This window comes from Rhamphochromis longiceps, linkage group LG14 (genome assembly GCF_057381845.1).
Source record: "Rhamphochromis longiceps isolate RC_006_pf linkage group LG14, R_longiceps_female_GT1.1, whole genome shotgun sequence".
NCBI lineage: Eukaryota > Metazoa > Chordata > Actinopteri > Cichliformes > Cichlidae > Rhamphochromis > Rhamphochromis longiceps.
Window position 1 is genome coordinate 34,145,772 of NC_140570.1, and position 22,818 is coordinate 34,168,589.

Consider the following 22,818-nt stretch of genomic DNA (forward strand, 5'->3'; position numbering starts at 1 on the left):
AACTTAGTTCTAGAGTAATTCCAATTATTAGTACTGCCCAGGATTTAGAAGTTAGAACTTTGAAATACATAAATCTCGAACATCTTAGTCTGCTTTGTTATCCTATTTTCTTTTTCACAAATTAGAGGGAAGCAAGCATAAGCATGGCTTAAACTGACAGGACCTCATTCCCACATTTAAATATGGTTCTGGACAAGTAATGGGACGAATGACCATCTCAGTAGGGTCATTAGATCTGATGGTTGCCTTGCATGGTTGTTAACAGCCAAATAATATGAGGCCATTTTAGAGGACCAGGTGCACTTAGTGCAAACACTGTTCTCTGAGCTTATCTCCATATTCTCAGATGATAATGCCCCCAGCGTATTCGGCAGCTTCTTGAACGCCAGGATATAGTCAGGAAGTTTCATGATAATTTCTCACTTGTCCTTTTTTAAGAATGTCAAATTTAACAGTTAAAGAAAGGTTGTTGGTGCTCGCAGGATCTTTGCCAGTTAACAGTTGCAAAATGTGGTTGTACCAAAAATATGCTGTCATTTTAAACAGTTCATCTTTATATTATTATTATTATTATTATTTATAGTTGTATTGTTCAGTACTTTGGTCTACCAGGTGTGTTTTTAAAGTGCTATATAAATAAATGATGATGATGATGATGATTTCACTGTTATTTAAATACAGCTAAATCACAACAACAGTTGCCTTTAACTACTTTATACTATAAGGTAAAGACATTACAGTATCACAGAGAAAAAACCCCAACAATCATTCGATCCCCTATGAGCAGGCTTGTGCAACAATAGCAAGGAAAAACTATCTTTTAATAGGAAGAAAGTTAGGCTCAGGCAGGGGCAGGCATTTGCCTTGACCTGTTTTGGGTGTGGGGAAAGAGAAGAGAAAAAGGAGACGGGACAAATACACATACAGATTTTTTTTTTCCTATTAACCATCTACGTCTTTTCCAGGAAGATAGCGGTCAAAACTGCAAATTTTTTTTTTTTAATGAATGTTATTTTTTTTCTTGACTAGAATTGCAGTATAATCTAATAGAAATATAGAGTTAGATCACACATGAGGCAAAAATCTGAATTCTAACATGCTTAGATTTTTTCACGAAAGCATTCAATTACTCACTTGTACCCAATACAATGCTAGTTTGTGCCTTGCATGTTATATTGTTCTAATCCACGGGTTCCCCTGAGTTTTTACTCTTGAAGTTGATATGAGTACACTTATTTTGACTAATTATGTTAGGCTAAATGATTCATTGCTGTATGTCAACAAGGTTAACCATGACTTGAAGTACTACAGCTGGTATAGCCTACATTTGTCTTCAAGCAGGAATTGGGAAATAAATTCCCCTGGGTCTCTTGTCACCCAAAGCGTATGCAGAGCTGCATGTCCACAGCTCAGCTGTTTCCTTGAAGGTTTAGATGCACTACATAAACCAAAACCAAATCTTGGTAAGGCTCAATAATAATCACTCTATTGAGACCAGTGAAATAGCTTTGGTTTTAAGTTGAATTTCCTCAAATATTTGAAAAAAATATATTAAAGCAAATGCAAAACAAAATGGACCATTGAGGCAGCAAATTAAGCAAACTGAGATGGTCCACAGCCTAAAATGTGTCATAAATTGAATGTCAAAGTGGAAATTATCAAGCAGTTTGGTCTAAAAGAGCAGATTTGACATCCCTGGCCTTCCAAACCTTTGTTTGATTGCCCATCATGCACTAAAAAAAAAAACTACACTGATGGAGAAAAATTGAGGCTGACCATTTCAAACTGCTCTCAACTACTGCTCACAGACTTACTCTGCCCAACTGTCGGGTCAATGTGTTTTACACCACTTGAGTTAAATGCAGTGCAGCAATTTGCCCCACTCACATTGTTGCGTGTATATGCTGTGGCCTGCTACAGCTATGGACAGTAGATGAAAAAGCTAGTAATGTGATGACTGAACCTCAGCTCATGTTGAACTTGAGAAAGTGACAGGAATTACAACATGTCCTTGCAGTGTTTGAAAGTCGCATTATGAGGGTGATTTAGCTGGCAGGCGTCACGTTCCTTGCATCTATCACACTAACAAAGTGGCATCTTATATTTTCTGTGTCTTCGAATCCTCCCATCAGAACAGCGTCCCTTGTGGCATTTCATCATGACCAGGATAATCTTATGCAAGATAGTGAAACAGCAGTTAATTTGCAGGTAATTAAACCCTAGTGATTTGCAGTTGAAAAAGCAGCATATACAATAAGAAGTCAATATGGCTATATAATGTTATGAATAATAATAGGGCCACAGCAATGCCAGTACCGTACTTTTATTTGAATCACTGCACGGATTTATAGGGGGTGCTGACACAGAGCTCTGAAAATCGAAAAATGAGTTCATGTCCTTACTGTATTAGTTTGGTTTTTCAGAAGCGCCATCCACCCAAGTCCAAACACCCTTTGCTTTGTGTAACTGTCCCAGGCTCATGTTACATGGTGCAAGAAAGAACAGCATTGCTGAAGGCAAAGATGTGATGCCAGTTTATTAAAGTAACCACCCTGTCTCCTCTTCTAAAAATTACTATGCCATCCAATGAAACTCAATTCTCAGACACATTTTGAGGGAAGCATATTTTGTCTAAGCCTTAGTACCTTTCTAATACAAATAAATCTCATCTTTAAATAACTTAAAACATTTACATTTTGACAGTAGTCTGCGTGAGGAGTGGTTCAGTAATAACCTACATTAAGTTTAACTCTCATGTTGGGTTGTTGGTTCTTAGTCCCTTTTTTAAGTTTAGGCTAGAATTAGTCATCAAAACCACGTGTTTAGGTCAACAAAAAGATAATGGTTTTGGTTAAAATAGACTTTTTCACAGCATCAACTTTTTTTGGAAGCTTCTCCTCCCTTTTCCAGGTTTCCAGGGTTACATGTCCCGCTCATCTAATGTAGGTGTAAGATTAGGTAAGCAAGAACATCAATTGCACTGATATGTTGATTACACGCATATTTATGAAATGTCGCAAACCATACATTTCGTGAGAATTGAAGCGCAAGTGAGAAGACAGTTTAATGTATGGGAATAACCTGCTGTGACAGGTGGTAGCAGGCCTTGTTACTACCCTGATTTAAAAATTGGAGACTGCAGATTGTGTCTGGTCTGGAACAAACATGGCTGTTATTTAGTCAATGCTCAGCAGAGATGTTTTTACCAAACTGTAGTGCCTGAAAACAGATCTGAATGTTTTCTAATTTTGTAAATGTAGTAAGTATTTGAACTTTTTGTTTGTTTGAGATTAATGAAATCTACTCATGAAAGGCTGGATTACAGTGTTTAGTTGTGACAATGGTTAGCAGGTTGTTGGGCAACAAAACATACATGCTATATTATATTATATCTTAACTTATGTTGCTTAAATTTGGCTTGAGATTGATTAAGGTCTTAGTAGGCATCGTGATTACTTGGGAGTTTAAAGTTTTACTCTGCAGTGCTACAGACTGTTTGTAAGATTTAACTTCAAAGTGCTTGACTTCAGTCCTGAATCCCTCTCTAATCTCACACTAATTTGTTGCTTTTAGTTTAAGCTATGATTGCTGTGACAGAGACATTTTTAGAGGATGTGATTTAGGACTACATGAAAGGGAAGATGCAGGACATTTAGAAGCTTATCATACTCCTGACTGATTAAGCCTTTTTAAAAGAAATTAAAAACATTTTCAGATCAGAGTGTTTTTATAAGGTTGGCATCCACTTGCTGTCAGCATCTGTTAGTACTTTGTCTTCTGAATTATATGTCCAAGACTTTATATGCTTCTAAAATGTAGAAAGCGCTAATATGAACTGTTCAATTCTTGTACTGTATGTATTTGGCTATTAGCATAGGGATTTGCATGTTTGTGTGTATGTGTGTTTGTGTTTGGCAGGGGGTCTCTTTTTACTTTAATATAGGATTATAATATTTAAGTGTCATATGGATAAGAGCCTAAAAGTATGTTAATTCAGCTCATGGATAAGAAGAGCACTGTGGGCTTTACTGCCAGCTGCTACCTGAACGCAGTTTTATTTACCTTTGTATGCCTGGGCAACGCTTACCATGGGGTAATATAGTCTGCCTGTAGCCATCAGTAGAGCTCTGGAAACATTTATTTAGGGAAAGGACTGGTGAAATTATCTTTTCATTTCTTTGAGTCTTACTAATCCAACTAATCTGATGTTGTTTCAGGAAGGAAACAATCCCCTTTGATTTTGATTTTGTCTTTGCGAGTGTCACTTGGTGTCAAGGTTCCTCTTTGTAGCTACTGAAGTTTAACTACATGGGAAGATTTTCTGTGCCATAAAGTTCTTGGTCCAAACTTCTGACTGAAAACTGGTTGAAACTGGCTGCTTATATCTGAGTCATCAAAGTCCTGTCAACAGCACTTTCTTTCATCACCCAGTCAGACATCATCGTGACATCTGTGACATAACATTATGATTGTTTGAAAAAAAAAAAGAACCCAGTCCATTTTTAAAATTTTCCTTCCAAACTGAATTCAGATTCCACAGATTTGCAAGTTTTTTTTAAATCCAATGGCACTAAAAGTCTTTGTTCCTTCAGAAAACTGGCATTTTTGAAACCTGCTGCATATTGCACCTGCATTGGGGGGATTTCAGGGGCAGGGAAGTGTGGAAAAGAAGTTGTCAATATATTTTGCAAGTGTTAGGCAGCAAAGTGGAGTGATAGCTCTCAAGAGGGATGGCCTTAAGCTGTTATTCTATAAATATTAATAAAGCCCACTAGCCTGCCTGGAAGGAAGCTAGCAGTTTGCTCAAGTCACAGACAGGGCTTCAATGTGACAAGTTGTGAAAAGAGTGACGAGATGGCAAGGAAGTGGTAAGATGACATTTAGTGACAGGCCTCATTGTTCAAAAATGAAACGTCATCACTAAAAATGGAAGCTAAGTTTGCTGACCTGTCCCATGCAAAATTCAAATAGAGAAAACAATACAGGTGTGAGTTTTATTTACTTTACATTAACCAACAAAATACATAAATCACTGTAAGAAGCTTTGTAAACATTGATTGACATGTGTTTATGTGATCACCTACAAGCTGCATTAGCCATTGTGATTGCAAACATATTTTCACAGTGGACTACTTGACACAAACACATGTTTTACTAATGTGACTTGTTACCCTGTGTCTGACTTATGTTCATGAAAGTGTCTGCAATCTGGTTATTGTGTATTTTTATTGTTATCGGAGCACTTGAAACTTACAGTGGCCTGTTTATCCACATGGCTGCCTAACTGGAAGAATAATGGAACCAACAATGTAGACAAGAATAGAAGATTTTGGCTGCTGCTGACATTGCTCTGCCAAGATGCACTTGTTGTATGCAGCAAAGACTAAGCAGCAACACAGCGCTTTGGCATGCTCGTAGATGCAAAGCATTTGCTTTGTTTGTATTTCTTTCACGAGCTACAGTAGCCTACATGCAGATGTTGTTTTATTGAGAGTTTAGAACAACAGAGGCGAAAATTAAACCATGAAAGTGATATTGATAGGCATAAAAAGGAATATAGAGGAGTATACACATATAGTGTGTTCGTGTGTGTGTTATTTAAATGGTTGTTTTCCCCCCAAGCACTTTATCTAAATGCTGTTTTGACACTGAATAATAAAATATCACTTTTACATTAATAAGAAATATATATATATTGTGATATAATGTGTCTTTCTATTAATCGGCACATCAGTTTTTCCCATACTATGGCACATCATTGTTATTGAATCAAGTGACATTGTTAATGACCTGTAACTGCACCATTTCCTTTATGAATAGGACATGTTTTAATCTAAATTAAACTATTGCATATACGTACATGACTTCAATATGGCAACAGCTATGACCATTACGCAATAGCATCATTCTGCAGGCTTATGCTTAACCACAGTATTTGTGTTAATGGCGTTTCACACTAGTGAGGAGATAATTCCTGTGTGCCAAGGTGTAAATTTGAGCAGCTTTGATTTTAAGCACTTTAACATTCAAGATGAGGGTGTAATTTAGTTGACAAAAAGCTTTATTGTCAACTTATTTAATTCCTATATGAAAATCTGGTTTTTAATATGGCTTGGCTATTATAAAATTGCTTATCTTTCTCAGTAATTATGACCTATCTGGAAGAAGTCATTTTTTATGATGCACTCAGGGTCAACATTGTATCATACAAAATCGTGTTGCACTAATTATATAAGCAATCATCAAAGTAGACTAGTAAATGAGCAAATTTGACTAGACCTGCTAGTTTGAAGTTCTTTTCAAATAATCAACCAAAGCTGTGATATTTAAGACCTTGGGGAATACTTACCTTGCCAAGTTGTCTAGGCAAGCAAATCCAAATCCTATACAGGAGCACATATAGTACTTACCATGTAGCTCTTAATACTCTACTGGAGTAGGCGTGCATAGTGATTACAGAACATACAGTAGAACCTTTACGATCTGTTTCGTACTTCAGTGTATTTGTTTTTTTATTGAGTCAAGATAAAAATGTAGATTTTTTTTGTATTGTCTTGCAAAAATATCTAATTGTACTGTATATATAGTGTATAAATAGGCCGACAGGACTCAACCCATTTACAGCACATTTGTGGAACTAAGCAGTTTGTGTACAAGTAAACTATGTTCAAACTGAATGGACATTCTGTCTTTTCTAAGAACTCTTGCAAATCCTCTATTGGCAGATGCTCATGTGGCTGGGTCCACATACTGTGTCAGTCACAAAGCAACCATAATGACAGTGCAGACATTGCAATGTGATTGTTTTCATTAAAAGGGCTGCGAGCTGCTCAATTTGGTAATGCTGTTTGTCCGAAACATGTACCCTCTGTAACTACAAACAGTTTTTTTGGTGAAGTGTTTCTCTCACTTATTCTTTGTTGTATTTATTGATTTAGCAATGAATGTACTAAAATATCAATTTTGGATGCTTTTAAAAAAAGTCAGCACTCCACAGTTTATCATTTTCAGCTTTACAACAAAAGCTTTGTAGTGATTCTCCAGTGGAGGGCTTTTATTTTGAAGCCCTTAGGCTTTTACAGTATTTCATGACAACTCAATCAGTAGGTTGAATTGTCATAAATCGGAACATTCGCTATTATCTGTTTAACTGGAACTGTAGGGACAAAACAAATTCAAAAGGACATTGACTCCCACGTTACTCTGGAGCAGAAGTAAATAATCAGATTATTAATTAGATAAAGATGTTGTGCCAATCTATACCCCGTGATGCTCACACAGCGCGTCATGGCGTGATAGTTTTCCCAAGCCGGGATCATTATGTGACATCATGGTGGTCACCCCCTACTGTGAGGATGCAGTGTAAATAGAACTTAGTGTGGCATGCAGTGTTGTGGCTGTGAAAAAATCCCCCCAGCAACATTAAGCCTGCACATAGTCAACCTCATTGAAACTTAAGCTGCCAACTTTTGATGTGGATGAGATGATTTACATTCATGCATAGTTAGCTGGAAGCAACAGAGCTTAGAGTCAAATGTCAAACTCAAAATGCATTAGATTTATGTTACCTTTTGCCTTTTTGAAAACCATACATTTTCATTTTTATTTCATTAAAAAACTGAAATATTATTTGTCAGTTATGCTTAGAAAAAGAAAAACAATGCAAAAACACTTTCCATACTTTATTTTTACATATTCATATACAGGCGTCTATGTAAACCTGTGAAAGACTAAGTACATGCTTACTGCTTCCTGTTGTATCTGAATAAACTACAAGACTTCTGGAACGATGTCTTTTGGAAAGACAAGAGCAAAGTGGAGACGTTTGGCACCACCAAACACAGTATATCAGCACAAACACCGCATAGCAACTGTCAAACACAATGGTGGAGGAGTGATTCTTTGTGCTTTTTGCACAGCCACAGGACCTTGGCACCTTGCAGCTATCGAGTCGACCATGAACTCAAAGTATCAAAGCATTCTAGAATCAAACATGAGGGAATCTTTCCAACAGCTAAAGCTTGGCCCAAACTGGATAACGCTACAGGACGATGATCCCAAACACACCAGCAAATCGGAAAAAGAAGAGAGTCGAGGTGTGGCCCACTAAAAGTCAAGATATCAACGGCTGAAATACTGTGACAGAACCTTAAGAGAGCTGTGCTTATAATGTAATGAATGCTTGTAAACCTCAATAAGAGGTAAAGAAGAGTGGGTTAAAATTATTCCACAATGATGTGAGGCTCTGATGCAAACATAAAGGAAATGATTACTTCAAGAAATTGCTTCTAAAGGTGGTTCTACATGCTATTGAATCGCAGTGTACTTACCTTTTCAAAGTACTGCACAGAGTCCTATGAAAACCTTTTTCCATTGACTGTATGTGCACACAGAGGAGTCTTGTGTAGCAGTCGTCAACATTTCTATTGTTGAAACTATTAAATAAGAAATTCACAACCACTTTACAAGGAAGATAATATTTTGTTTGGGTGACTGAACTCATTTTTCCCTCGCAGAGATCCCTGCATCATACACATACACTCCATTTGCTGTTAAGTATTTTCTTGGAGAAAAATCTGTTGCACAATAGGACTTTATGTTAACCAGTTAAAAAGTTTAAAGCAATAGTATGTTTCAAAAAAATACATTTGAGAACATATCATGACAGATGCATTGCAATAGTATGCGGTTGCAGAGTTTCTGCCAGTATTCAGGTAGACTTAGATGAAAGCTGTTTGACTCAAAAGCTTTGCTTCTGGATTTATTTTTAGAAATTGGACTTTCGCGCAGCATATGGAAACACGGTTCTTGGATTATGCTGTATCATAAGCTGTGGATCAGTCTGTTTAAATGTGCCTTTTGTATGCAGAATCACTAGTCACTCAGGTTAAGTGATACCTCACCTGAAATCTTTTAAGTGTGAAATCACTGCATCAAAAGTAACAGCAGCTGTGGTTAGTCAACAAATGTTTTTGTATTTGTGCTGTCATTTTATTGCATGGCTCTTGGAACATTGTGAAGACACTGCACCCACTTGTGATATTGCTTTTCAAGAAAAGAAAGAAACTTTCACCATCACTGGTATGTCGGGTTTTGAGTATTGTTTTACAGTTACACGTATTTCTTTGTACATATAACTATTAGTAGACATAAGTTATGTTCAAAATTGCTGCTGCAATTCCTGCTGAAGGAAGTCACTGGTCATAAAAATCGTTTGATGGTCCTGTGCACCGACACATGACCTTTTACACAATAATGCAATGTGTTCTTGGATCAGAGAGCTTATTCCTAATTTCACAGCCAGCTTGCATTTTCAGAAATCCTATTTGCAGGCTAAAGTATTTTGCTGTCATTTTTATATGTAGTACATGTGCACTGCTGAATAAGTAATGGGGGTTGCCACAGCATGCATGCATTAACACTGTAGATCAACAGAGTTGCTCAATGCACTTCAAACCCACTAACTCTACTGAGTGCCCTCACAGCCTCTTCCAGTTCGAAATCATCTGCTTTAAAACGGCAGAAAGTATTTTTATGTAAAAATACATGCACCCTATCAGCCTAAATCATAAAGTGGCACTGCAAAATAGAAGAACCCCAAGCACTCTCTCACTCTGGTAAAAAAGAGATGGCAGACCCAGAAGCTGTGAGTGAAAATGAGTGATATGTGTGCACAGTTTCCTGATGTCACTTTATGAATGTTCCTGTAAGATTCTTGCAGTTTTAAAAAAAATTCTATCAGCCTACAAAACTACTGGTTTAGAGGTGATGCCGTTTGTGCATATGCTCTGGTATAACATGATAGATTATATATGATGAAGCTTATTGATCTAAAGTGACACCCATGTTGCACCATTCTTATCTTAAAGCTGTTGGTAAAGTCACCCCTTACTTAGCTGCTCCTGGCTGTGGGGTGTTCCAGCTGAACAACAAGCTTTGGAAGCTGTCTGCTCCCAAAACATGTTCACTAGACATTGATCTAGAACTGTGTTGCCAAAATGTCACATTGCAAGTATAAGTGTTAACATAAGCCACACGGTGCGCAATTCCTGTGACATGTACTGCTTGTTTGGAATTGGTTTAATTAGGGCTGTGCGATATGACCAAAATCTAATATCCCGATATTAAGACATCTATCGTCCGATAATGCTTTAAATCACAAAAATGCAACATTTTCTGTAAATTCTGTGAAGCGACGCAGCTCGACTTGCGTGAAGTGTTTCCAGCTGTGCGTCACGTACCTGGAGTCGAGTGTTTTAACTGATGCATGAAACGATACATTTTTAGACATAGGTTGTAACAGCCGCCGTTTTCTTTGTGAGTATTTATTACACGGCGTGCTGCGGGGAAAAGCCTGTTCTAACGTTTGAGTCTAAGGTTTATTTTTTTACCACCTGACGGCTCTTTTTCGCTTCTCATCCGTAAACACTCTGCATCTTTCTCATGATTCAGTTTATTTTGAAAAGTCTCAACAGGATCTTGAGCTTTATTGTGAAAGGTTTATGTGGAAAATAAACAAGCGGACACGCGGTGGTTTTACCGGTTGTTGCTAACATACAAAGCATAAAAACAAGCGCTTGTCTGTCTGTAGTGTGGTTATATTAAATATAACAGAAAGACAGAACTTTAAGAAATTAATATAGCCACTACAGTGACCATCAAAACGATGAAAAAATATTGCCGTAAACAGTTTATTTTGCGACACCACGAAACAAACGATAGCATAAAATGAAACGATAGACGTTTTTATATCGTCATCTGATATATATCATTATATCGAACAGCCCGAGGTTTAATGTTAGGAAACTAAATAATCTGAATGTCCTCAATTTTGTCCTTTAATTTCTAAGTATTTAAGAAAAAGTGATCTGCTTTAATCAGTAGTAAAAGAGAGCTGGCAACTCTCTGTCTCTCCCTCTTGCCCACTGTGCCACCCACACAATGCCTTGTGTCTGTATTGCTCAGTTTCTCTTTGTTCAATGCAGTGTTGTGTAAAATGACAACTTGGTGAAAATGCTCACTTGATTTTTGGGCTTATTTTAAAGCAGAGGGATTTGCATTCCTCTTTTTTCCTTTTATATTTTTTCCCTTTTTTTCCTTTTTTAATTATACTCATGGACCAACCAACCAGTAGTTTGATGAATCTGCTATTCCACGATTACCACAACTACGCCCAGTTATCATCACTATCCACGATACGGTAGCATCACAGTTCTTATACATCCGATTTAATCAGCTCTTCTCTTAATTAATCTGCCTTTATGATTTCCACTTCAAATGTAAAACAAGTGTCAATAACACAAACATAATTTTGCACGTTTTAACCAGTGATGAATTTAATGCATGTTATTTTAATATTTTATCGTCGCTTCTTCCTAAGCGCTTTTGATCACTTTACAAAAATTAGCGTGCATTCAGTATAATATTTTAATTAATGCATTCAGTATTATGTTTTAATTAATGCATAATTTCTCTGTGAAACTGTGTTTTTATTGTTGCAGCTGAGCTGTTAATTGATTGTATGCTGCAGTCACCCAAGGTCAGTCTCTTTTAGAAGTCTTAAAACATGGCAGACTCCCAAAAACAATAAAGACCAGATGGTGCTAAAACATGTAAATTTCTCACAAAGACGTGTTGGTCACAACACTATATGGATGCTCTTCTAAAGAGTGCACTGAAGAAATATGTGCTAATAAAATGTGGAAAGTGCAAAAGAGTGTGAGATGAGGACAAAAATGAAAACGCTCAGCTCAAAGTGCAACTTCTGTGCAGACTAATGTTGGTGTGAGTCAGACCTTTAGTTCCCTTTATTTTCTTCTCAGCCTTCTCAGCCGCTTTATTTAGAGGAGTGCTATATGTGCCTGAATAGTTTTGCATGTGTTTGAACACACAGAGGAGCTTATGTGATTTAGATCATGACTGGGAACGGTCCTGGTATGCTGAGTTAGAAGAAAGTCATAGTAAAAATGAAACCGCTGTTGTGTAGAACACAAGTTGACCTATAGCAGCAATTATTTATTGTTGTCATCTGGCAGGCTCATAACTCCTAGTTCAGTGATTTATTTTTATTTGTTAACGTCGGTTCAAGGACTTCATGTCGCTGTGTGGGCTGTGAACAGTGTTGCAGAAAGTTTTCACCAATTTTAAATAACTTGAAAAGAAAATGATTAACAAGGCTGTTATGAAAAGAATACAGTGGTCTGGCCATCGCAAGTTTAAAACCGAGCAGATCATGGCTCTCAACTCAGTGAGTTCTCATATGAATAGTTGTTGGATATTTTAGACAAATCACTTGTCTGAAACCATAAATAAGCTATGTTGAACCATAATTGCAATCTGCTCATATGAAAATTTCTCATGTGTTTATTTTCATGGTAAATAGTCTACACTAGTTTTGTTTTGTTGTCATGGTTGGTTCTTTTCTATGTGGTGACTACAAGAAAATACATGTATTGTAATACACTATATAGGAAGACCCAGTCTTTTTTTTTATATACACAATAAACTGCACATACCTGCGTATCACCGAACCCACAAGTAGTTCTTTACAGACAAATACTTTACTGTGCAAACGGTTTGAGCCTTCCCTTATTTCTTTATATTTTGCCTGGAAAATAGAAAATAGCCGCAGCGATTTAATACAGTATATAATGCAAAAGGTGACTTTCTACAATTCTAATGAGCTTGAAAGTCAGTATTCTGGATGGCCATACATAGCCTGAATGCAAATATTAGTTGTATCTCTTAGGTCCTGTGTCAGGACTTTGCTGGATTTTTTTTCCTGCAGTTTTCCAGTTTTCTTATTTTATTTTTAAGAACACATTGCACATATGCCAACTTTTCACCTCGTTGATGCAAAATGCTGTTCTTTTTCTGTCAAACTCTGTTATCTGTGCCATTTTTCATAGATTCAACTAAACAGACTGGAGCCAATTATGCATTTTTGTGGCAGGCTTATAGTACCAACGTTTACGCATGAATAATTTCCAGGTCAGTGTGAAATGGCTTACCAAACTGAAACTGAAAATCAGCTAATGTTGAAAAAAGAAAAGAAAAAAAAAAAACTAAGTCAGAAAGAAATGAAGAGTAGTTCTAGACTTTTGCACAATACTGTACAATTTTTAAATTATTCCGGAGTTGATATGACATAGAAAACATCTACCATTCATTGTTAGGTCTTTTTAAGCACTTGCCTCCTCTAATATCCTGTTCAGCAACCGTCAGCACCACAGGGCTAAATCTATTTGGGTTGACCCCTGTCTTGCATGCATATAATAAAAATGCCATAGCATATTCCTTGTGTGAATGGCATTTTCATGCTCTGAGCATGTTTTGTTTACAAGAACATCCACTGGCGCAGAATCTGTAAACAACGTATCTGGTGAGACTTTTTGTTCTTGATACGTATGAGAGATATACATATAAATATGAAAATGCTGCTGTGTTTGCATTTACAGCATTTAAAAGCTCTACAAGGTTTTTACAACCAGGTTGTGTATTTGGCAGGGGGAAGGTAGCACCATACCACCTTTTTTCTGTTTGCATATGAATGAGAAAATAACTGGCTGCCCTTCTGATTGCATTTTATGTTTCGTTTTATTTGGATGGTCGTTCACTGTACTGCGCTACAAAATATATTTTCTGATGACTTTGAAGTATTTTCTTTTTAACGTTCTGACTCTTGGGACAGATTTGTTTCTACTGTTTCTTTTGTATCATTGTATCATTCACGTACAATAATTATGTTTAGCTTCGTACATTTGGCAGCTATCTGGGAATGGTGAAATACATTGTGCTTTTGCAAATGTAGCAGTCTGCCTCCTTGAGTACTGAACTTGGGTCATGACTGATTAGTAATGCCTCATCTATCCTTGAATCGTTTAAAGTACCATTAGCATGTTTTGAAATGTAACATTTATTATTGCATTCATCATCAAGGGATTGCGGAGATGAACAATCTAATTCTAGTACAAGGTATCTCTTCATTTATTAATTCAGTTTCTGGTTCCTGACAAATAAAGCAATAGGTTAACAAGTTTTAGTTCATTTAAACTAAGTAATAAAATAATTACCTAATGTTCTATTTACTTTTTTATAGATTGGTTCTATGTTGCCTAGAGCCAGTGTCTACATACAGCTGTATTAAATTTCAAGAAAATAACAGAAATTTGATAAATAAAAAGTTCTCAAATGTTTTTTAATCTCAACACAAAAATCAAAGCACATGAATGCAGTGGATTTAAAGTCATTTCCAAAGATGCCAAGGAATTAGCAGTGAGTGATATTTAAATGTTAGTCTTAGACATTTAAATTATACAATGAGTATTTTCCAGTCAGTTAAAAGCAGCAAAGGAGAAGAAAGAGAAGTATAAACTCTAGGATTTTCTCCTGTGTCATGGAGTGGTGAAACACCAGCCAATGAGGATTTGAAGGAAAAACCCTGCTTGTTTCAGAACTTGTTAAACACAGAGATGGTGTTAACATGCTTTGTTCCAGCACGACTGCACTACCCCCACCTACACACACACACACACACACACACACACACACACACACACACACACACACACACACACACACCCCTCCTCCACTACTATATCCAAACACACCCCTTTTCAAAGTTGAGTAAACCTGCAGAGAAGCAGCGAAGGGAGCTTGGCCCTGAATTCAGTGCTGTGGAGGAGCCAGGGGGCCCAGGGGACACTCAGGTTACCAGCATCGAATCCTGCAGTATTAGCAGGGCACAGTGAAATAACAGCCTGCCATCTGGAACCTATGCTAAAGCCATCCTAGCCTTGGAGCGTTCAATCACACTGACCTCAATTAAGTGTTATTTGTTCAGTATTTTTATTCACTTCTTCCTTTGCCTGCAGATCTTTCTGTCCTGCGTTGTAATGTATTCCCTAACTGTGTCACATCCTGAGCAGAGAGTTTATGTTTTTCATGCAGGTCTTCTATTTGCATGAGCTTTCCCATTAAACTTTAAGCAGGTCCACCTCAGAAGAGGCTTCAGGAGAGAGCACCATGAGTGCAAAGGAATAAGCCTGGTCTTTGTGTGAAAGACATGCTGCATGGTATGCTTGGTAAGAGTGGGGTTTTTGGGTGAGAGCTCATGCTCATGACTCTACATGGTCTTTCTTGACCCCACTTAAAAGGGGGCATGATGAGTGCTCTTGAGCAGGTCTTTTCTCTTTTCAGCCTTTATGGTACTCACTTTCTGCATTCAGAAGGGAAAGTTTTATTGTGATGTCCGTCATCAGTTTGGTATGGACAAAGTTTATTTCCGATGTTCTCTAAAACACATTTAAGTATTCCGTTATTGTTAGATACCGAGTGTATTAGATTTATTTTTAAGTGTAAACATAAAATAAAATTACCTTTTGTCTGTCTTCTGTGAAGTGCAGATTATAATTTTCAACCCCAGCATGCCAATATTTTCTTTCCTCAATTTGTTTCATTTAACTTGCGACACAACCTAAAAGAATAAAAAAACGATCTCGTAAAATTAGATTTTTTTTTTTTGTCTTTTAAGGTTTTCATTCAATGTAAAATAATTTAAAAACAGGTTTTGTTTAACCAATAATGCTTATCATGATGTCAAATCATTAGGGTGTTATTTTGTTTATTCTAGATATTTAATTGGTACTGGATTGTTATTTATTCTGACCTGTTTTAGTTCTTGACATTTGCTTGACTGGTGAATTGAGTCAGCCTGAGTTATGGATTGCACTTGAAATGGAGCCAAGCGAGTACATGTGTTTTGAAACACAACTTGGAACTGTATTAAAGTTAGTCACTACTCTGAAATGAATATAAAACCTTTGGGTCTTCGGTACTCAAATTCCATGGCTACATTTCTCTTTCAGTTACTGCTCTTTCAGAAAAGCCAGTTTTAATCGCACCTAACAATTCACAAATTGGATGTGGTCTGACTGGCAGCAGTGGTTGGACACCCTTCAAACTAGGGTGAGGTTGGCAGTATTTTGAGAGACATGCCCACAGGAAAGGTGCCATACTGCTTTTTTTATACTGATGCTACTGAAAGTAGCTTTTAATTAGAATCTATGATTTATTTGGACTTTTCACTATGTTTGGATTAAATCTTTGAAACTATGTAGCAAATATAATGTTACACATCAGAGTTATTGAGTCATTTTCAAGTGAGAACCCAAGTAGAGTGCAAAGTCCGTTTTGCTGCTGATTATCGGGACCTGGCAACACCAGAAATCAGATCAAATACTTCTGTGTACTGCAGTCAGAATTATCAAGGAATGCATTAGCATGGGGAGCGCAGCCTTGGATAACTGGTGATTAATCCCGTCCACGTTGGGCATCAAGTAATTTAAATGACATATTTAACATTGCAAAAGTTTCTATCACTGTGCCTAACTTTTCAGTAAGATTTTATCATTCAAGAGTCATACATCTTTGCTTTTCAGGTTTGATGCATTCTCACTCATAAAAATTTCATTTTGACTCCAGAGGTCTTTTTCCTTGATGCATGCAAAATATGCAAAAAGTGGGAAAGAAAGAGAAAGAGGAGGAAGAAATGATACTGCTATCCTAACAGCAGAAAGTTAAAGCAGTGGGAGTTATTGTAGCCCATAAAAGACAATTGGCATTTTATTCAGAATAAAGTATTAGTCTCCGTTTTTATTTTATTTTTGTTTATTCTTTTACAAAGGATGTGTTTTCTTTAGTGTCTATCACCTGTGCCACATTCAGGAATTCCAAAAAGAAACGAGAGGTGTATGAAGCCTCTCTTTCTTATCTCTATTTACTTTTTGTGATGAGTGAGCTCTGGTCAAAAATTGCCTGGTGCCGTGTGCCATGCTGTCAACATGTCACAGTACTGGCTGCATGCCAGAGATGCCAAGCAGGTACAGACTGCGCAGTGGGCATTTTGAATTGTCTGCTAAATATCCCCTGCCATCAGTGATAGACATCAATAGCAAAGTATGTCCTTAAAGGCCAAGAGACACATCCCAGAGGAATTCCCAAACAGGTGACACAGGGAACACTGCAGATGGCCTCTGAGCATGCTGCTATTTTTAGTGTACTTTTGCATAGATTTTCTGACTGAAGCGCAGGACATTATAACTACCCACCAAAGGTAGCATGCTGAAAAATAATGTGCAAGCATCAGTGAAGACCAAACCTTGATACATTACAATAATAATACATTTTATTTGAGGGCGCCTTCCTAGAGCCCAAGGTCACCTCACAAAGAGAAAAAGATATCAATAAAACAGTAGATTAAACTAGATTAAAATAATAATTCTCATAATAAATAATATTCTTAACCAATCATGTACACAGATTCTGCCAGCCTACATTTTGGTAGCTTTACAATAACTTAATATCCAAGTCTGGAAGCAGTGCACCCCTGTATCCATTCGGTTAATAGATCCATTAAGCAGCATGGTGTGAGCCGAGTGCGGCTGCTGTGTGGAGCGCAGGCTGACGTGTTAATTCTGGGTAATTTATTACCCTGGGTGTCGACGGGCACGGCACTTCTGACAGATTCTGTCTCACTGGGATCACCTCAGCCTGGCTTCCATGGGCATTGCCTGCTTAGCAGTGACTTCAGCATGGGGTGCTCACATCCGCTGATGCAAGTATGATGTAAAACCCTTTAGTGCAGGAAAACAACAGTGAAGATGCACATAGTGTGGCATTATATCAGACTGGCTCTCTTTGAAGATAGAAGGCTAAAAGCACACCTGTGGAGAGAGAGATGGTAATCAAATGTACTCCGAATGTTATAGGCACTTGCTGGCTCTCATATGGTTTTATTTATGGAAGTATCCTTTTCTGTCTAGGGCCGAGCTGTTATTAAATTACAAACGCTGATTGTGGCCTAGAGCTGTAGTGATCAATCCTAATTTACTCGGAGAATTAAATTTATATATAAGAGGATGCAGTGCCCTGGCCTGATAGATGAAAGGGCATTTCCCTCTTATGCGCAAACAATCAAAATGGCTTAAAAAAGAGACAATACATATGGGATTTTGATTTTTGTTGTTGTTGTTTTAATAACATATAACACAGGGCTTTCGCTGGAGAATAAAAGCTGCTTTAAGGACTGATAATAGATAAGCCAAAAAAGAAAATGCACAGGCGTTTGTGCGTGAGGGTTTTTTGCAGGCCTCAGCACTGTCTAATGTTCAGCCGGTGGGATCAGAGAGTGCAAACCTCTGGTGCCTTAGAGGCAGAGAAAGGGGATTGTGCAGGTCAACACAGCACTGCCAAACTACCCTTCAGCCATTTCATGTTATAATCAGTTGAGGGCAAATCAACATATGCAAATTCTTAGTGCCCTAAGAAAATCCTCTTAGAATTTTTGTCTGCACCGAGAGGATGGAAGAATGGATTTCTTTCTTCATGATCAATGTTATTAGAGATTTCTTTTTTTTAATGCAATTTTGCAATGCTCTGTTTTCAGCTCTAGAAAATGGGTGCTTTCTGTTTACAGTAGGCCACTGCAGCAGCCACGCCTTTTAAAACATTGCATCTTTATAGCCGGAGCTGTCATCCGGTCGATGATGAAGCTACAGGGTGATTAGCCCCACCCAGAGGCTGCTGAGATGGGAGATGTGGGAGGTGTGTGGTTGTCAAAGCAGGGCTTGTGGAGATGACTCAGTTAAGCACTTAAGAGTAAGATCATTGCCATGCAGGAACCCTTCGTCTAGCTTTGCTGCGTGTGCTGATTTTTTACTGTTGATATTGAACAGCTGCAGATTTAGTTGTCTCAACACGGTCGTGTATGCTTCTTGTTGTGCATCAGGTTATGGCGTGCGTCTCATGTTCTCGAGCTGATTCATTTTGCAAAGTGCAGCTAAGATCTTTATTATTGCTGTTGTGAAGAAACCTAATGACTGCAGTTTATGTGATTGATTGATGCTTTTATTATATACAGCACCTTCTAAGGTTCAGTATTGTACTTTGATCAAAGATGAGAATGCATCTGCATATAATGCATATAAATCCTTGCATAAATGGACTAAAACTATTAGTTTTTGGGCTGCTAACACTGAAATTCAGCTTTGCAGAGCCACTACACTGCCTATGATGGGATTTTTTTTTCATAAGGAAAAAAAGAAAAAACCCCAAAAAAAGTCCTCTAAGTTATATTCAGATATACAGACTCCTGTAGTGACAGTGGTGACAGCAAGACATTGCTAAGTCTGTGATGTTTGCAGTGCAGTTCTTTGTCCGGTCCCTACATGAGTTATCATGAGGAAATCTCTGGACCCCAGTGTGGAAAGATTGTAATTGGCATCCAGCAGTACAAGAGCACTGCCTCACACTCTGCTTGCGGGGAGTTCTTCCACTCCTTAAGAGCAACATGGTGGCCATTTATTAACCTCGTCTCCAACAACCTGTCACAGAGTAAAAAACAGAGCAGGGTATTTTCAACGTGCAGCTTGATGCTGGGATTGCACTTTGAAGAAAAATATGGGTTAGATGATCTGATTACTAGTGGATGGCTCTAAATGCTCCAATTATAGACAACAGGCTGGAGCTACTTTTATGAAGAAACTTAAGTTACATTTGACAGTGTGCTCTATATTGTGTACTACAGGCTTTCTTTGAGCCCTGCACAAGGAGATATGTATTGGCACAGTTACAGGAGACTTGAAGTCCAAATAGAAATGATCACTTGAGACAAATTTGGATGCAGTTTTTCTTTTGTTTTTGTATTACATTTTTTTGCTCTTTGTTGTATGTTGTATGTGCATAGATGGGGCAATAATCGACATGTCTATTTGCACTCAGGTTTCTGTGTTTAGAAAAAAAATGTTACTTAATAGGCAGATAAAATACACTGGCCAGCTAATGTATTTTACACTTACATGAGTGTGGTGCGTTGCTAAACATTATTCGTGCACCCTTTTTGGATTCAGTAACTGTAGGATCATAAAGGTGTGATCAAATCTGACTCATTTTGTAAATATTAGATTTCCAAGAAACAGGATACATTTTTTTATTATTATTTTTCAGGAGCACATAAGCCCCCTGATTTTTATGCTTTTGCACTCTTTCAAATGACATACTTTGGTAGTTAAATGGTACACTAATAAAGTGCTGGGAATAAGTTGAAAACATTAGCGTTCAGAGACTTTTTTGCACTGTATGTTAAGTAGCAGCATCAGTTGAATTACTCCTGAGGCCAATTCAAAGACAGCTCTGTATAGAAAAATATTTTTGGAACAAGACAAGTCATGCTGAGGTAAATGTCTAGAAGAGTAAAATACACTTTTGAGATGCCAAGACATATATTTAGGTATTCTGAGATCAAGGAAAGCAGAAAACTTACTGGTGTTAGCAACCTGCCAAGTTCATTTAAGCAAAACAACAGAAAACTGTTAATCAGGCCTGCTGATATTAAGACAGCATTTATCAAACCACTTTATAAAAATGAATTGCTCTTGTCTGCAGTGCAGACTGCTAAAATTACTAGAAATATAGCTACATATTTAACTTTCTCAGTTAAAACAGACAAAAACAAATTAAAACATTTCAGATGGCTAATTTCAGACATTTTGAAATTTCATCAAATGTTGCCAGCCGCTGTTGCAAATAACAGGAGACCTGCAATAGCCAGAAAGCTTAGGTCACCTGAAAGATGTTTGTTGATTGTATTGCAACGGGATTTTGTGGCTCAGCCACTGTTGGAAAGACTGAGTCATGCAAGCTGATCTTGGAAAAATCAACACAAGAATCCCCCATCCCCATCATAATAATAACAAAACTTCACAACCTTTTTTGAGTAGCAGCTGGCAGTCTAGTTTTATTTTAATCTGCTTGTACTGCAAAATATACAGTACATCTCTGAGATTTCTGGAGTTAATCTAAATATATTGCAGTTAAATAGTTTTTAGGTAGGGTATATGAGTAGTTCCAAATAAACAGTTTTTAGAAATACAATTATTACTTAACAGATTTTACTTTTTAATTTTTCTATTTGCAGTATTTGAAGGCGGTCAGCAGCAGATATCGAATGTGTTCTCCTCTCTGAACCGCGTTATGACACACACATAGTCTCCACGCATTGAAGAAGGGTGTTTTTGTAATTCCGATGAATCACTCCTTAAAGCAGGAACTAGCACTACACAATATTTGTGTTCAGTGCATCATTTATTTGTAGCATTTCAGCCCCATAGACCTTCCTCTGGCTAAAGCTGCAAATTCTCAAATATTTTTAAGAATAAATATCAACGACGTTTACAGTAAGTTGATTATTGCTTTGCTGGTATTAGCTTTGGTTTCACTTCAGGCCAAACTATAAATCATTCAGGTCTAGCCTTTGCAGGGTAATGAGCATTAGTCCGCAGACTAATGAGAGACAGGTCACCACCGGAGCACTTCAGCCTAGTGGAGAGGTTCTCTTTCAAACCTGCGTGAACTCCACATTTATTTGCTGTCTCGCTTTTTCTTCGGGACAGCAAACCTTACCAAAACATATTATTTCCTGTCTTCCCATTAATTCCTAACATGTGTATGTACAGAACTCTGAATCAATCTTCGCATTCTGTATTTTGCCAAGGCCAGCAGTGTATATCAGTGGTGTAAAGTGAATAAATAGACTGCTTCTCTCTGTTATTTACCGGGCTGGTTTAAAAGCATTATTCCATTGCCTGCTCCTTCTGTCAGGGCTAAACCTTGAATTGCTTAGAGTGATTAGTAGCAGGGAGCGTGCTGCAGCACTGGTCCCAGACTACTTTTGTTTATGTAAAGGCTTTTACGCATTCTGTTTAATGCGCTGGTGGGGCTCGCTTTTGATCCCGGAAGGAGGCGGCTGTTGAGATACCTCCCCACCACCACTATGCCCCCTCTCCTCCGCAGCTTGTATTAGCACTACTGAATTCAGATCTGTTTGGCAGGCCATTCAGCCCCCCGACCCCATCTACCCAGCTCTTTTTTCCTCTATTGAAAACACACCTTTCTGTTGGCTGAGGAGGCTTTTCTATAGAGTCTAAGCATGTGAAAATTTTCCAGAAAAGAAATAAATGGAGCCTGCATGGAGCACTTCTTCCTTTCAATAGACCTTGTAGACAGTGTTACTGATACCTGCCCAATTTTCCTCTGAGCTGCACTATGAGCTGCTTGTAGGTGTAGATGTTTGTCTGCAGTGTTGTGAGCTTTCTGTCACAGATTATTTGACTATGTGACTTGATAAGTAAAAGTTTTTCACCTGATCTCTTATGTATACATTGCTTTAGCCTGATAACTTTAAAGGGGGAAATAGTTGCAGTTATTTAGTAAAACATGGGCAAACTTACATGAAGATACAGTAAATAGGCAGAAACAGAATTTGTACTATTTTAATGAGCTTGAGAGTCAAAACTTGGTATGACCACCTTTATTCTTCTAGACAGTCAGAACTGCCTTAGACAAGTTTTCTTATCATTCCTTCAAGTGATAAAGAATATTTCTAAGGAATAATTCTCCAGGCTTCTTGAAGTGTATTCCAAAGTTCTTCTTTGGATGTTGGCAGCCTTTTGTTCTGTCCTCTGTAAAGGAAATTCCATACTGCTTCAATAAATATAAGGTATGGGCTCTAGGGAGGCCAAACCATAATTGATGTGATAGTTTTCCATTGTGTGTTTTTCTATACAGGTATGCTTTTGCTGTATTGGCAGTGTGTTTGGGATCATCATCATGCTAAAAAAGTAAGCCATTGCCAGTCAAAAGATTTACATGCGTGATCTGACTGTACTTTTCTGTGGTCATCATCATCATCGTCTGTGTTGCATCAGCCTGTAAAAATTTTCCAACACCACTGGCTAAAATGCAGCCCCAAAGCATAAATGT

General features: G+C 37.6%; 1 protein-coding gene across 8 annotated transcripts in view; it reads left to right on the forward strand.

The window, feature by feature from the left end:
* tenm4 (teneurin transmembrane protein 4) overlaps nucleotides 1-22,818 on the forward strand; it is a 163,804-nt gene that overhangs the window by 5,720 nt on the left and 135,266 nt on the right. The window contains exon 2 of one of the 8 annotated variants that reach the window (XM_085381075.1): nucleotides 22,624-22,676. The exons of the other annotated variants lie outside the window; for them this stretch is intronic. The gene's annotated coding sequence lies outside the window, so the exon portion shown is untranslated. The remainder of the gene's footprint in view (nucleotides 1-22,623; nucleotides 22,677-22,818) is intronic. 8 annotated transcript variants of the gene reach the window in all.